At 39.5% G+C, this 17,999-nt stretch overlaps 1 long non-coding RNA gene across 1 annotated transcript in view; it reads right to left on the bottom strand.

The window, feature by feature from the left end:
• Positions 1-932: 932 nt before the first annotated feature.
• Positions 933-17,999, bottom strand: part of LOC132658469 (uncharacterized) — an 86,326-nt gene continuing 69,259 nt past the window's right edge. The window contains exon 3 of the long non-coding RNA XR_009598149.1: positions 933-4,048. This is a non-coding gene — a long non-coding RNA (uncharacterized LOC132658469). The remainder of the gene's footprint in view (positions 4,049-17,999) is intronic.

Below are 17,999 nucleotides of genomic sequence, written 5' to 3'. Positions count from 1 at the left end.
GCTTTCCAGCCTCTAATGGAAAGTAACCTCGCAGTAAGCACTTGGATTCTTTGCCCAATACAACTTCCTTATTCCTGATCCCTTATGCCTTTAAAAGTCTTTTATTTTGTGCAATTCCTCAGAGTTTCTAACTGCTAAATTGGATGCTGCCTGATTCATAAATCTTTAAATAAAGGCACTAAGATTTTAAAATTTAAAAAAATAAAAATATATGCTTCATAAACTTAAAATTAAGATGCTAGAAAAACTTTTCCCCCAGAGACTATTGAATAATGTATTGCTGTAATGCCTAGTCTTAGTGAAGAGAAGAATATTGAAGATAAATGCAAAATGTACACAGCTTGGGCTTTTCCAAGGAATAGTTTAAAACAAAAAAAAAGAAAGAAAGAAATTATTGCTCCCAGGACTTCCCTGCTGCTCTAGTGATTAAGACTCTGAGGAAACTAAGATCCCTCATCCTGGGTGGCCAAAAATCAATAAATAAATTTTAAAAATTAAAAATCTGTTGTAATATATATATTCCTTTATATTGGATTTCTTTCACTTAATATTTTTTAAATTCTTTCATGCTTTACTTGTATTAGCAGTTTGTTCTGTTTAATTCTGAGTCGTATTCCACTGTATGACTATACCACAGTTTTCCTGTGCATTTTCCTGTTGATGGACACCTAAATGTTTCCAGCTATGTCTGTGTTTCTGAAAAGGGTGGGTTGCTTTGGTACCCATCTGGTTACTCATCTAATATTCTGAAATCCAGCTTGAACCTCCATCGTTTATCAGCAAATAAACTACTGAAAACATGTGGTAAGTAGCAGAAGAGATACAACAGAGGTCAAGTCAAGGTCCAAATGAAGGCAAGTCACACTCAACACCACGCCCCTAGCCATTAGAGTATTTTTTTTTACATGCCAGAGTAAAAAAAGCAGTAAGAGTAGAGAAAAAAACAGATCATTTTCATTATATGGGAGAATGGCATTGAAACATGTATAATATCATACAAGAAACGAATAGCCAGTCCAGGTTCAATGCAGGATACAGGATGCTCGGGGCTGGTGCACTGGGATGATCCAGACATATGGGGAGGGAGGTGGGAGGGTGGTTCAGAATGGGGAACACATGTACACCCGTGGTGGATTCATGTTGATGTATGGCAAAACCAATACAACATTGTAAAGTAATTAGCCTCCAATTAAAAGAAATAAATTTAAATTTTAAAAAAAAAGCCAAACAAAAAGTTTCTACTTAAAAATAAAACAATTTAGTTTGCTGCAGTACAACACCTATTTCATTGGAGATGATCACAGAAGGACCCAAAGAAGCAGCCATAAAAATATTCTCTACTCATGCAGATGAGTGGGGATTTTGTAAGATAAGAAACACATATTGGGCAATATCATATTTACCATTCTTAAAATATAATTTCCTTGCTCTGAAACTTATAACACCACTGTAATGTTTCAGCCTTATTCACTCAACAAAAAAATAAAGAAAAGTAGTTCCAATATTCTTAAGAAAGCTCCTTAACTTTCTTAATATAAAGTATTAGGTTGACCTAATAAAAGCTAACTAAAGGAAGAAGGAGTGGGAAGCTTAGCCTAACAAATTCTTGAAACTCTAAGAATTTCAAGAAATTCTTGTCATCTAAATTCATTTTATTTTAATTTGTAAAGAGACTACTGTCTCAATAATTCAATAAAATTGTATGTGCAACTGGAGGTACATATACAGTTTAATGTAGGATGTTGTAGATTTTGATGAAGCTAGAAGTATTCCAGTGCAATAGTATTTATATCTAAGGTGCCTCGAGTCTACCATTACTATAATACTTCTAATGGATTTGACATATCAATATAACAAAGTTCCTAGACAAAAATATAATCCTGGGCCTATAAAATTCTCTGAGAATTGGGAAAACAGTCAATCACAAAGGGCTTTTTTCTCTGAGTCACTGTGGCTATCACAAAGGATAACATTTCTCCTAATTCTCATCTTCAGAATATCTACAAATAGCTATAAAATTCAAAATGATAGTTTCTGTGTATACAATAGAGAGTGTATACTGTTCTGAGAACAGACTCTGTCCTCTGCTCTGTCAATCTTACATGCTCTTGAAAGATTCTCAAGAGGCCTCTAACACTTACCAAAAAATAAATCTATACGAGATCCCCAGAAGGATTTTCAAAACAAAATAGAGGAAAAGAGGGATAAAAGTTGGAAAGATTTTTGAAGTCTAGGGAAAAATAAATCAGTGTCATAAAATAAATGACCTGACAAGACTAAAAATTTTATTTCTCTCTGTTGAGTCCCAATGCTAGGTCCACCCCACTCCAGTACTCTTGCCTGGAAAATCCCATGGATGGAGGAGCCTGGTAGGCTGCAGTCCATGGGGTTGCAAAGAGTCAGACATGACTGAGCAACTTCACTTTCACATTTCACTTTCATGCATTGGAGAAGGAAATGGCAACCCACTCCAGTGTTCTTGTCTGGAGAATCCCAGGGACAGGGGAGCCTGGTGCGCTGCCGTCTATGGGGTCACACAGAGTCGGACACGACTGAAGCGACTTAGCAGTAGCAGCAGCAGGGAAAAATAAATCAGTGTCATAAAATCAATGACCTGACAAGACTAAAAATTTTTTTCTCTCTGTTGAGTCCCAATGCTAGGTCAGCTTTTGTATTTTAATTCTGCATCTAGGTGGAAAGGATTTGGAAAACAATGTAGCACAACTTAGTGTAACTTGAGAATACTTCATAGATTCTCCAAAGCCAGTTGTCATGTTTGGCTTTCCAGTGTGGCAAGAAAATACACTATAGTTCCTAGGAACACTTTTTGCAATATTCACTTTCAAACAAATGTCATGCCACAGAGCCATGTTGTGACTCCACAATTTGAAGACCCACGGACTTAAAGAGTTCCATACTTGTTGCTGTGTAGTCGTTAAGTCCTGTCTGACTCTCTTGTGACCCCACAGACTGTAGCCCACCAGACTTCACTGTCCTAAGATTTTCCAGATTTTACTGGAGTGGGCTTCCATTTACTTTTCCGGGGGATCGTCCTGACACAGGGACAGAACCCATGTCTACTGAATTAGCGGGCGGATTCTTTAACTCTGAGCCACCTCCTTTAATCTCAGTTGAGTGAAACCCAACCAGAGCATACAGAAAATCAAGGACTGGGAAATGTAAACATACATAACATATTTCTGTCTTTTTCTGAAACCCCATAAAGTATCAATAAAGTTTTTTTTTTTTTAATGAGACAATAGTAAAGATTTTTTCAGTTCAATTCAGTTGCTCAGTTATGTCCAACTCTTTGCAACCCCATGAATCACAGCACGCCAGGCCTCCCTGTCCATCACCATCTCCCGAAGTTTACTCAAACTCATGTCCATTGAGTCGGTGATGCCAGCCAGCCATCTCATCCTCTGTCATCACCTTCTCCTCCTGCCCCTAATCCCTCCCAGCATCAAAGTCTTTTCCAATGAGTCAACTCTTCACATGAGGTGGCCAAAGTATTAGAGTTTCAGCTTCGGCATCAGTCCTTCCAAAGAACACCCAGGACTGATATCCTTTAGGATGGACTTGTTGGATCTCCTTGCAGTCCAAGGGACTCTCAAGAGTCTTCTCCAACACCACAGTCCAAAAGCATCAATTCTTCTGCGCTCAGCTTTCTTCACAGTCCAACTCTCACATCCATACATGACCACAGGAAAAACCATAGCCTTGACTAGATGGACCTTTGTTGGCAAAGTAATGTCTCTCCTTTTTAATATGCTATCTAGGTTGATCATAACTTTCCTTCCAAGGAGTAAGCGTCTTTTAATTTCATGGCTGCAGTCACCATCTGCAGTGATTTTGGAGCCCCACAAAATAAAGTCTGACACTGTTTCCACTGTTTCCCCATCTATTTCCCATGAAGTGATGGGACCAGATGCCATGATCTTCGTTTTCTGAATGTTGAGCTTTAAGCCAACTTTTTCACTCTCCTCTTTCACTTTCATCAAGAGGCTTTTTAGTTCCTCTTCACTTTCTGCCATAAGGGAGGTGTCATCTGCAAAGATAACATAGGTGGGAAAGAAGACAATAGCAAATATTTCACATTTGTTACCAGAAATATTCATACTAAAATAAAAATCCTAACTCAAGAGCATTTTACATAATAGATAGCAACACATTTGGGACAGATAAAAGCAGCTAGGAGAGAAGTAATTGGCACAGCAAAGGGAAGTGGCACCTTAAAAACTTGAAAGTGATTGTCTCTTGGGATCAGGACTAGACATGATAGGAGGACTCTTGCTTTTCTTAAAAGCCTTTAGCATCATTTACTTTATGGGCATTAATTACTTTATGAACGTAAAACTTAATGTACTAAGTTAAAAATTAAAAGGGAATTTATAGGAAGGATAATAGCACATCTCATGTGAGGACTGTACTTTGTATATGTAAAGCTAAAACAATAATGTAAATCAGCTATATTTCAATTTTAAAAAATAAGAAAGACAAAAAACTATAGGAAGGTTATTATGATAGTCACTAATGCTGTTACACAACTGTTTTCTGGTTCTCCCCAAGTCTGCCCTTATGGCACGTCCTTTATGATTCTTGTGCTTAAGTGCTACAACAAAACTCCTCTTGGTCAATGATTTTAGGAACAGAAGTGACATACGTCATTTATGGGCTTTAATTATTGGTGAGAGACCCTTCAGACCTAGCTTATTTCTCTTTGGTATGGTGAGCAGTAACATTTGAGGTGGGTCTGCTCCATAAACCTGGACCCTTACATGCCTATGATGAACAGGAAGTGAAAGTGTTAGTCGCTCTGCTGCTGCTGCTGCTAAGTCACTTCAGTCGTGTCCGACTCTGTGTGACCCCATAGATGGCAGCCCACCAGGCTCCCCCATCCCTTGGATTCTCCAGGCAAGAACACTGGAGTGGGTTGCCATTTCCTTCTCCAATGCATGAAAGTGAAAAAGTGAAAGTGAAGTCGCTCAGTCGTGTCCAACTCTTAGCGACCTCATGGACTATAGCCCACCAGCCTCCTCTTCCATGAAATTTTCCAGGCAAGAGTACTGGGGTGGGTAAGCATGCCCTTCTCCAGGGGATATTCTTGACCCAGGGACTGAATCCATGTCTTCTACATTGCAGGCAGCTTCTTTACCATCTGAGCCACCAGGGAAGCTCATGATGAACAGAGCCCTCCACTTATCTGTGATAGACATCAGCATGGTCAAAAACAAGTCAGTGTTGTTTAAGCCACTGAGATTTGGGAGCTGTCAGTTATAGCAAAAGAGCATAGATCATCCTAACTTGTTTAGGAATACCGATGAACCTAAAGGGCAGTCAGAATCAGAGATGCTCTGTCTCAGCTCCTGTCTCTGACAGGAACCCAATGAATGTGGGTGTTTTTCTCTTTCCCTACATTTAGCAGCAAAATGGTTGCCAGTAGCTCCTGGGCTTCACGTCCCACAGTATCCATCAGCTGAAAGGAACTAACTTTATTCCTCATTTCTAGATCAGAAAAGCTTGGGGGAGTCACACTCCTGAGCCAACAGAGAGAGATCAATTTGTCAGAGTCAAGAAAGGGCAAATGACCCTGTAAGAATTCTGTAATGATGTGGCTGGGAAAGAGAGTAGAGCATATCTGTAAAATGTCCGAGGGATATTCCCAGGACAAAAGAAGTTACCAGGAAGACAGATAATAGGCAACCACTCTGAGTCTCTGTAGATTTACTTTATATGTCCTTAACGTTTTGATGTTTAATTAAGACAGTTAAACACCCATGATATAGTCTTTGCTTACTTCTATAGTTTCACCTTCCATCATTCACCACACTAGATAGCTTCATGGATCTCTGCATAATTTCCAAACAAGTCATACATTTTCATGCCTCAGTGTCTTTGACACACCCTTGAACCCTTATCCTCTTGCCCAGGTGTAACAAAAAAGAAGGGCTTCCCTAGTGACTCAGATGGTAAAGAATCCACCTGTAATGCAGGAGACCCAGGTTCAATCCTTGGTTCAGGAATATCCCCTGAAGAAGCAAATGGCTACCAACTCCAGTATTCTTGCCTGGAGAATCCCATGGACAGAGGAGCCCAGAAATTTGGCAACCTAAGTGCTTTGATTTTGGCTTCCCTCATAGTTCAAACAGTAAAGAATCTGCCTGCAATGCAGGAGACATGGGTTTTTCCCTGGGTTGGGAAGATCCCCTGGAAAAGGGAAGGGCAACCCACTCCAGTACTCTTGCCTCGAGAAGTCCATGGACAAAACAGCCTGGTGGGCTACAGTCCATGGAGTTGCAGAGTCACACACTACTGAGTGACTAACACCCACAACAGAGAAGGACCTGACTCCGTATTGGATTTATTCCTTTAGATGCACTTACTCATGCTGGCTCTGTACCTTTTGTGAAAGAATGCTGCCTACAAGCTGAAATATATGGGAAGCCCATTCTCAAGACTCTTACCTCTAAGTTTATAACACTTTAACCTTCATACAGAGATAAAAAGTTGCAGAACAAAAAATAACAATTGTCTTATTGGAGGTTTATAAGATCATTGTGGCTAGACCTAAATTGTCAGCTGTAAGAACTAAGAATTCCTGCAGCAAGCAGTTTGTAGCAATTAGCCACACCCCCTCCCCTTTTAGTATAAATACAAGCCCGAATTCTAATCCAGTTAAGACAGTTCTCTGGAACAGTAGTCCACCATTTTTTCTGTCTGCTGGCTTTCTGAATGAAGTTGCTATTCCTTGACCCAACAACTTGTCTCTCAATTTACTGTCTTGTCTTGGGAGCAGTACAAGCTTAGATTCAGTGACACAAGTACCCAAGTCTACTCATCCTGGAGTCAACTCAAATGATTTTGTCTGATCCCAGGACAGTTTTGCCATAGTGGAAAGAGAGTAAACTCTGGACTCAGAGAAACACAGACTGAACATTCGTTGTTCCATTACTAGCATATGACCTTGGTCAACTTACTAAGCTTTTTGAAATTTAATTTCAACATCTGTAAAATGATGATAATAATGACAAATTGCAGGGTTTTATGGATTAGAAGGAATATACATGTGTATAGTTCCAGAACAGATAAAAGTTTGAAAAATGCATATTACATATCTCATATGACATTTCAGTGCAATTTTCTACATATATATCTGCCTTCCATATCAACCTGTGAGTTTCTTGAAGAACCTGGCTTTATTCACCTTCAATGTGTGGTGTCTAGCATATTAGAATTACTTGGGGAGTTTAAAACAAATGATCATTGAAGCTTACCCTAAAGACACTGATTTAACTGACCTGGGATTTCACCAGGGCACTGATGGTGTTTTTCAAAGTCTTCCCCAGTGGGGTTAATATGCCATCAGGGCTGACAGCCACCATACTGGGTGCTCAAATATTTGTTGAATGAATGCTGTTTGTCCTACAATGCATTTCTAAGACTCAGCTAAATGTTTCATTTATATACAACATTCACCTTGTTTTGGAGAAGGAAATGGCAACCCACTCCAGTGTTCTTGCCTGGAAAATCCCATGGACAGAGGAGCCTGGTGGGCTACAGCCCATGGGGTCACAAGAATCAGACATGACTTACCGACTAAGCTTAAGCCTTCATCTTCTTTAACTTTAGTGAAAGCCTGTTACCTCACTGCAGGTAGCTATTTGATAAGACATGTTACTCTTGTATCTTGGAAGAAGCAAATGGTAGTAGACACGGAGCTCAAGGCTGAGTGAGGTCGAACACAGCTGATTGTTCCTTTTCTCTCTTGTGTAAGTAAGTACTACTGTCTTCAAAATGAGGTTAAGTTATCTGTCTTAAAAAGTCAGGGGGGGAAATAATACTGAAGACATGTTTGTCTTGGTTTTTGCCAAAATTCTTATTTATGCATTTCAAATTTCTAGCTAGCTTGCTGAGTATACATTACCTCCATCATGAAAATATTCTGATTAATGAAAGACCTTTCTGCTTAACACAGCAGATAATAATTTCTCCTCCTTCCAGAAATACCTCTGAAATGTGTGTAGGCTGGAGGCGGGTGGGGGGGGGGGTGGGTGTGGGGGGAATAAATTGATGTATGCTAGATACATGATGGACAGATATTCACAATAGATGTACATCAGCTGCTTCTAGTATCAAGGAATAGCACTGATATTGAATTTGCACTTCTCCTAAAGATGCAGTTGGGATTTATGCTGTTTCTTAGTTCATAATTAAAAGTGTGCAACAGCTAAAGAAGATTTTCAGCAGCTCCAAGTGCTGCCCATTATATGCATTCGTTGTCAAAGGGGTATTTATTGCCATGGATAGCAAAGCAAATAGATTTTAGAAAACTCTACACTCTGTAATGGCTTTCTATTCTTTTCTTTTCATTCCTTTTTGCCTTTGATGTTCCTGAAGCAAGTGAATAATACACTACAATGTCTCCAAGACTTAAAAGGATTTGAAATTACAAAGAAAACCCAAGAGCAACTTCTTAATCCTTTCCCGACCTTCTGCCTCATCTTTAAGTAGCTGCCTCTGGATAATTAGTCTTGTGTGAATAGGAGACACAACAACAAAAATTAGATTTATTTTAGGATGGATGGTTGATCAAATCTAGATGATAAGTTAGTGTATTTGAAGTACTCCATTTTCATACTAATTTTACATAATAGTTTTGACAACTCAAACTGGTAGATTCACATTTTTTATTTTAAAACAGCTAAGTCATCCCTAACCATCACTGAGACCATGAATTGTCACTTCTTTGGACCTCGGTTTCCAGGTTTGCACTAGAAAAATTGGAACGATTAAATTCCAGATTTCCTTAAACTTCACTGATTCGATGTTTCAAAAAGCCATACTCATCAAAGAAAAAGCAAAGTAAACCACCCAAGGAAAACAAAACAAATTATTGATCAATGATCTTTTACTCCAATTAAATTGGGTTTATTTTTATTTAAAATGAAAAAATTATTTTAAGTGTCTTGGTTTTAATTTTTATGTGTAAATATCAATAAATTTAACCACATATACAAAATTTCTGTGGCGTCCTCAAGATTTTTTAAGCCACCGTCCCTGGTGGCTCACTGGTAAAGAATCCACCTGCCAGTGCAGGAAACAAGGGTTTGATCCCTGGTCCAGGAAAATCCCACATGCCTTGAAGCAACTAAGCCTGTGTGCCACAGCTACTGAGCCTGTGCTCTGGAGCCCTGGAGCCGCAACTACTGAGCCCACGTGGCACAGCTACTGAAGCCTGCACGCCTAGAGCCCATACTCCACAACAAGAGAAGCCATGGCATGAGAAGTCCATACACTGCCAGAGAGCAGCCCCCACTTCTCACAACTAGAGAAAAAGCCGTCACAGCACAGCCAAAAATTAATACATAAATAAAAATTATTTTTAAATGTCCTGAGATCAAAGTTTGAGAACTCCTAATTTAAAATATTGGAAACAATTGAGAGCCATATAAGTTCTCTGCACCTGTGTTTAACATTTTCAAAACAGTCATTCATTTTCCAGTTTAAGTAGATGGTCCTCCACATGTCATGGCCCTCCATATGCCAAGCCTGTGTCATCTGGGCCTGTTATCCTTCCTTCCAGGAACATCTACTTAGTTTACGGTAAGTGTAAACTCTAAGAATAAGAATCGTGTCTACTCTACTAACCATGGAGCCTCACACTAGAATTTAATGAATAGTGAGTAATCTGAAGCGGCATAAAGCATACTGTGAAATGCTCACGTCACTTCTGAAATGCTCACATCACTTTCTTTAGATGATAAATCTTAAATGTAAAACAATATATACATGCAAACTCTCAGTTCTGGTCATAAATAATTTCAACGCCACAGTCCCCTACCCAGACAGTTGACATGGCTGAAGGAAACCATACAAGTATGCTAACCAGCCTCACTGAAATTTGAGTATTAAATTGAAATGAGTTCTTAAGGAACTCTGACAGCCGTACTATATTTCCCTAGACAACTATAGTATGCCTTCTCCTGTCCTTGAACAAGCAATGTTTCCTGTATCCTCACCCTTAACTGATGACTGTTTCCTATTTCACCACAACTCTCATCCACAAGCATCAGTCCTTTCTCTGCTCTCCCTCTTCCCACCATAGATAATACCCACCAGGGCTATGCTTCCAATAGACGTCATCTCTTCCCACTTGCTCAAAGACATCTTCCAGAAATTCCTTGCTGTCAATTGTCCCTCTCTACCAAAACATTCTTTTTTTTTTTCTTCAGATTTTATTTAATTTATTTATTTATTTTTTACTTTACAATATTGTATTGGTTTTGCCATACATCAACATGAATCCGCCACGGGTGTACATGTGTTCCCAATCCTGAACCCCCTCCTACCTCCCTCCCCATACCATCCCTCTGGGTCAGTGCACCAGCCCCAAGCATCCTGTATCCTGCATCGAACCTAGACTGATGATTTGTTTCTTATACGATATTATACATGTTTCAATGCCATTCTCCCAAATCATCCCACCCTCGCCCTCTCCCTCTCCCACAGAGTCCAAAAGACTGTTCTATACATCTGGGTCTCTTTTGCTGTCTCACATACAGGGTTATCATGACTATCTTTCTAAATTCCATATATATGTGTTAGTATACTGTATTGGTGTTTTGCTTTCTGGCTTACTTCACTCTGTATAATTGGCTCCAGTTTCATTCACCTCATTAGAACTGATTCAAATGTATTCTTTTTAATGGCTGAGTAATTTGTGTATATGTACCAAAGCTTTCTTATCCATTCATCTGCTGATGGACACCTAGGTTGCTCCCATGTCCTGGCTATTATAAACAGTGCTGCGATGAACATTAGGGTACATGTGTCTCTTTCAGTTCTGGTTTCCTCGGTGTATATGCCCAGCAGTGGGATTGCTGGGTCATAAGGCACTTCTATTTCCAGTTTTTGAAGGAATCTCCACACTGTTCTCCATAGTGGCTGTACTAGTTTGCATTCCCACCAACAGTGTAAGAGGGTTCCCTTTTCTCCATACCCTCTCCAGCATTTATTGCTTGTAGACTTTTGGATCGCAGCCATTCTGACTGGTGTGAAATGGTACCTCACTGTGGTTTTGATTTGCATTTTTCTGATAATGAGTGATGTTGAGCATCTTTTCATGTGTTTGTTAGCCATCTATATGACTTCTTTGGAGAAATGTCTATTTAGTTCTTTGGCCCATTTTTTGATTGGGTCATTTGTTTTTCTGGAATTGAGCTGCAGGAGTTGCTTGTATATTTTTGAGATTAGTTGTTTGTCAGTTGCTTCATTTGCTATTATTTTCTCCCATTCCGAAGGCTGTCTTTTCACCTTGCTTCTAGTTTCCTTTGTCGTGCAGAAGCTTTTAATTTTATCAGCTCTGATTTCTCCCATCTTGAATTTGTTTTTCTCTTGGCCCCGTTCCTGCTCCAGCTATAACTCAATCATTCTGCTTCCCTCTACATTATTTTATAAGATTGTTGATGTTTGCCACCTTAAATTTCTATCTTGTTTTCTTTTAACCTCATTCCAGTCAAGCTTCCCCCTACCATGTACCAAAACTCTGGTTACCAATGTCACCAATGACCTCCACTTTGCCAAATCAAGCAGTGACCTCCTACCTGACCTTTCAAGGACACCTGACGCAGCTGATCATTTGCTCTTCCTGAAAACAAGCATCACCATTCAGCTTCCAACACGCCTTCCTTTCCTGGTTTTGCTTTCGCATCACTTGTTACTTCTAAATCCCATTTGCTGATTTGTCCTCACTTTTCCAGCCTCCTAAAAGGCTACAGTGTTTAGCCTTGGGACCACTTCTCTCGCCTATCTAATTCTCACTTAATTAGTCTACGGTTTTACACACTATTTATACTTTGAGACTTAAATTTACAACTCCATACCATGATACCCTTCTGAATTCCAGACACTCGTATCTAACCATTTTCTCAATTTTCCAATCGGATGCCACACACTTTATACTAAACTCATCCAAAACTGACCCTCAATCTTCCCTCCAAAATGCGTTCCTACTTCCCATTGTCTTTCTCATTTCATTCATGGTAACTCCATCCTTCTCATTGCTCAGGTCAAAAAATTTGAGTCATCCTCAGTATTCTCTCATAACCCACATCTAATTAGTGAGGAAATTCCACTGGCATTGTCTTTCTCCAATTTGGGAAGGAGATGAGATTTTTCCTAAAGTTATAAGTATCATGTAAACTAAAACTCAGATACAAAGTTAAATAAAGTAAGGATTACTTATCCCTGTGGGCTTCCCTTGTGGCTCAGAAGGTACAGCATCTGCCTACAATGCAGGAGACCTGGGTTCAATCCCTGGGTCAGGAAGATCCCCTGGAGAAGGAAATGACAACCCACTCTAGTATTCTCGCCTGGAAAATCCCATGGATGGAGAATCCTGGTAGGCTACAGTCCATGGGGTCACAAAGAGTCCAACACAACTGAGTGACTTCACTCACTTTCACTTATCCCTGTATATAATTTTCCTACAAATGGCAAAAACTTGGATACTGGCCTTTTAGCTATGTCAATAAGGACGGTATGCAAAAATATCACTGGGCTCTTCAGTATATGAATAGAATGAAAGGAACTTGTCTGGACCAAAAGGCTCCCATAAATTTAGGGTATTTGAGCCTTCTTTGATCTTTATATACTGGTCATTTAACTTATATGGATAACAATCATTATCAGTATTATCAAAATATGCTGAAGTATCATTATCAATATTAACAACTTCATTATAAATTAATACCCAAAAAACTATTGATTCAGCAAGTAAAGAAAATAGGTTTATATATGGATGCAATGTCCCCAAAATGTTGTATATTTGACTGCGCCATAACCACTTTCTTTTTAATGTGAGAAGAGCGATAGCTTATTCGTCAGTTTGAATTGTACTTTCAAGCCTAAGACATCCCATAAAATACATCTGAAAATGTCAATTGACTGTATTATTAGTGAAACTAATGGTGTGGGTTCTTAATGACTTGTGCATACTCTGTGTGTATATGCTTAGTCTCTCAGTCATGTCCAACTCTGTGTGACCCCATGGACTGTAGGCCACCAGGCTCCTCTGTCCCTGGGGATTTCCCAGGCAAGAATACTGGAGTGGGTTGTGATGGCCTCCTCCAGGGGATCTTCCCAACCCAGGGATCAAACACAGGCCTCTCACATTGTAGGCAGATTCTTTACTGTCTGAGCCACAAGGGAATACTCTATTCCCTCTTAATACAATTGATAAGTCAATAAGATGGGTCTTATATTCCTTCTTTCCTTCATCCTGTTAGACTGAAATAAGTACCCAATTAGATGGCTTACAGAAAGTCATTCAGATTGAAGGTTGTTTCATCTCCCATCACATGAGTAACCATCCAGCTGTCCTTCCACTGCTAAGTGCATGATTGCCACTGTCATACATGCCCTTGACCTCCCAGGTGGCTCAGTGGTAAAGACTCACCTGCCAATGCAGGAAACTCGGGTTTGATCCCTTGCTTGGGAAGATCCCTGGGAGGAGGAAATGGCAACCTACTCTAGATTCCACACTGGTATAAAACCATGGACACAAGAGCCTGGCGGGCTACAGTCCATAAGGCTGTAAAGAGTCAGACAACACTGAGCACACACACACAAATATATCCCTGAAATCTTCAGACTCACGGGTCTGCTGCACTTTCCCAAATTTGAATATTTAATCCTTTGCTTAAAACTTTTTGTTGCATGTCTTGTAGTCAATCCAACGGGTTACACTTTTATTTAAAAGGGCTCCAAATCTCCACCAAAGCAAGCCATCCACTTAAAAACAAAAACAAAAAACAACCAAACCTCCCAGAAGAAATGACTCATTGGTCTCAGAGTGAAAATTAATTGTGTATCTCCTGAAAAATTTGTTTTTACCTTATGATTCCTGTGAATTGTGTAACTAGCCAGGTTTATTTTTTATGTAGGCTACTTATGGTCAAATTAATAGCTAACTCATTAACAAGCATACAGATTATTAGGTTATGCATATCATGGCCCCATTATAATCTATCTATGTCCTATATTTTTTCAATTTTATTTCTTTCACTACCATTATTAAATTCTATAACCTTGGAAAATCTTCTGCAACTTCACAAGCCACTTTTGTCCATTCTAAAATAAGGTGGGGGTACAAGTAAATAATTGAGCCAGTAAGTAAATGGATGCATATATAACATACAGACATAAATACAGAAGGTTTACTGGAAGACCAAAAAGAAAGACAGCTAAAGGTTAAAACATAGCTCTCCTGTATTTCTTTGTTAGAGCAAATTCAAGACAGCCTTCTGAATGGGAGAAAATAATAGCAAATGAAGCAACTGACAAACAACTAATCTCAAAAATATACAAGCAACTTATGCAGCTCAATTCCAGAAAAATAAACGACCCAATCAAAAAATGGGCCAAAGAACTAAATAGACATTTCTCCAAAGAAGACATACGGATGGCTAACAAACACATGAAAAGATGCTCAACATCACTCATTATCAGAGAAATGCAAATCAAAACCACAATGAGGTACCACTTCACACCAGTCAGAATGGCTGCGATCCAAAAATCTGCAAGCAATAAATGCTGGAGAGGGTGTGGAGAAAAGGGAACCCTCCTACACTGTTGGTGGGAATGCAAACTAGTACAGCCACTATGGAGATTCCTTAAAAATTGCAAATAGAACTACCTTATGACCCAGCAATCCCACTGCTGGGCATACACACCAAGGAAACCAGAATTGAAAGAGACACATGTACCCCAATGTTCATCACAGCACTGTTTATAATAGCCAGGACATGGAAACAACCTAGATGTCCACCAGCAGATGAATGGATAAGAAAGCTGTGGTACATATATACAATGGAGTATTACTCAGCCGTTAAAAAGAATTCATTTGAATCAGTTCTGATGAGATGGATGAAACTGGAGCCAATTATACAGAGTGAAGTAAGCCAGAAAGAAAAACACCAATACAGTATACCAACACATATATATGGAATTTAGGAAAATGGCAATGACGACCCTGTATGCAAGACAGGAAAAAAGACACAGATGTGTATAACGGACTTTTGGACTCAGAGGGAGAGGGAGAGGGTGGGATGATTTGGGAGAATGGCATTCTAACATGTATACTATCATGTAAGAATTGAATCGCTAGTCTATGTCTGACACAGGGTGCAGCATGCTTGGGGCTGGTGCATGGGGATAACCCAGAGAGATGTTGTGGGGAGGGAGGTGGGAGGGGGGTTCATGTTTGGGAACACATGTAAGAATTAAAGATTTTAAAATTTTAAAAATAAAAACTAAAAAAAAAAAGTATAAGCTGGAAAAAAAAAAAAAGAAAGAAAATGTATCAGAAGGGAACAGGAAGAGCATTTTGTTACTCATTCCAGGATAATTCAGAAGGAATGGGTTTCCTCCTTTAAGAGATTCCTAAACAAAAGCATATTGGATTATCAGCCAGTGGATCTTAAAATCAAAGAACTGATATAATACTATTCAACCAACTCAAATACAGTCATTATATACATGATCTTTCTGGTCATGCTAATTTTTCTTTTCTTCCAATATCTGACAAATCTGTTAAGCACAAAATGTATAGCTACTGATTTGGACCAAACGGCCAGACAGAAATTTAGTGTGGACAAGATTTATTTCACTCTTTCACACAGTTAACCCAACCTCTTTGTCTTATTTATAAGAAGAGATTCACTCTGTCATCAGACAAGCCTGAGGGAGCCCGAGAAGGATTAGACATCTGAAAGAAAAATATGGAGGAAGCACATTTCCTATGTGAAGTTTTTAGCACCACTTGTTTTCATGAGTAATTTTTTTGTTTTATTAAATCATTTTACTGTAGGATGTCCAGTCTTATTGGGTGTTTTCTGAGGTTTTAGGGTAGTGAGGTATATTAGATCACATGGAAAAAAGTGGGAAGAGGCAGCTGCCTGCACGTCTGATGACAGCCGCAAACAACTTATATCTGGACTGGAAAACAGAACTGCTTTTTTTATCTTGTTACCCATTCTTCAAGCCAAATGTTAAAATGAAGAAATTTCTGCATTTCAGACCCAGATTACTCTGTTAGAGAAAGCTGATTCCCAAGCAGGATGGGGAACTAGACACAATAGTTAATCTCTTTTTTTTTTAACTTGCTTCTTTTAAAATCCAATCATTTTAGCCCCCACTTTCTAATGTGTCATAATAAAGCTAAAAAGAGGCATTCATGCATGCTCAGTCACTTTAGTTGTGTTTGACTCTTTGCGACCCCATAGACTGTAGCCCACCAGGCCCCTCTGTCCATGGGGATTCTCCAGGCAAGAATACTGGAGTGGGTTGCCATGCCCTCCTCCAGGGGATCTTCCCAACCCAGGGACTGAACCCAGGTCTCTTATGTCTCCTGCACTGGCACATGGATTCTTTACCACTAGTGCTACCTGGGAAGCACCCCGCCCCAAAAGAGAGGCCCTACACATCTTCAGAAATGTGCATCAAATAGTACCAACTTGATGAAATATATTCTCATATGTTAACATTTCAGAAATCTTGGGTGAATTTTTTCTCTAAAAGTGTCATCTTGGACTTCCATTTATATGTTTTCCAAACCTCAATTATACATCTTCATCATTTAAAAGAAAGTTACAGGGAAACAACTGACAGGAGTGGGTTTTATTTTTTTTCTCCCAGGAACTACCGAAAGAAAAATGCCTTATTAGCATGTAGCTCCTAATCATTTGACAGCCAGGGCAAGAAGTTAAACCATTTTCAAGAAGCAACTGATAAAAGGCTAGACTCATTAGAGTGGATTCAAAGGCTCATAGCTAAGTGGTAAAATATTTCAGAGGATCAAATCTAATAAACTAATAAGAAAGCTAAATGAATGCCATATCTACTATGCACCAATTTAATTCAATGTTGCACACATGGTAAACCTCTTAGCCCAACACTTGATAAAATAATTACCTCATTAAAGGAAGAGTGTAAGTACAGTTAGAAATCTTCATGGACTTGGGTTTTCCCAAGAAAAAATAAAAGCTTTATGTAATACATCTTCTCTTCATAAGATAAAATGTAAATGTGAAAATGCCACCAGGCTTTGTTTGGAGAGCTGAAAATGAACTCTTAAAAAAAAATAAAATAGAAGCGTATGGAAAGAATTTTTTTAAAAATACGACAATTTATATTCTTATTTGTTTTATTCTTGACTACAAGGAGATCAAACCACTCAATCCTAAAGGAAATCAGTCCTGAATATTCATTGGAAGGACTGATGCTGAAGCAGAAGCTCCAATATTTTGGCCGCCTGATGCAAAGAACTGACTCACTGAGAAAGACTCTGATGCTGGAAAAGATTGAAGGCAGGAGGAGAAGGAAATGACAGAGGATGAGATGGCTGGATGGCATCACTGACTTGATGAACACGAGTTTGAGCAAGATCCAGGAGTTGGTGATGGACAGGGAAGATTGGCGCACTGCAGTCCTTGGGGTTGCAAAGAGACATGACTAAGCAACTGAACTGAACTGGGCTTCTCAGGTGGAGCTAGAGGTAAAGAACTTGCCTGCCAATGCAGGAGATGTTAGAGTCGCAGTTTTCAATACCCTGGAGTATGAAATGCAAATCCACTCCAATATTCTTGCCTGGGAATCCCCTGGATAGAAGAGCATGCTGCTGCTGCTAAGTTGCGTCACTCGTGTCCGACTCTGTTTAACCCCATAGACGGCAGCCCAACAGGCTTCTCTGTCCCTGGGATTCTCCAGGCAAGAATACTGGGGTGGGTTGCCATTTCCTTCTCCAATGCATGAAAGTGAAAGTGAAGTCGCTCAGTCGTGTCTGACTCTTGGCAACCCCATGAACTGTAGCCTATGAACTCCTCCATCCGTGGGATTCTCCAGGCAAGAGTACTGGAGTGGGTTGCCATTGCCTTCTCTGGGTAGAAGAGCACGGCTGGCTGCAATCCACAGGTTGCAAAGAAATGGACATGACTAAAGTG

Source organism: Ovis aries, chromosome 23 (assembly GCF_016772045.2).
Source record: "Ovis aries strain OAR_USU_Benz2616 breed Rambouillet chromosome 23, ARS-UI_Ramb_v3.0, whole genome shotgun sequence".
In the NCBI taxonomy this organism is placed as follows: Eukaryota; Metazoa; Chordata; class Mammalia; order Artiodactyla; family Bovidae; genus Ovis; species Ovis aries.
Note: the sequence above shows the minus strand (reverse complement) of the source record. Positions and strands in the feature narration are given on the sequence as shown.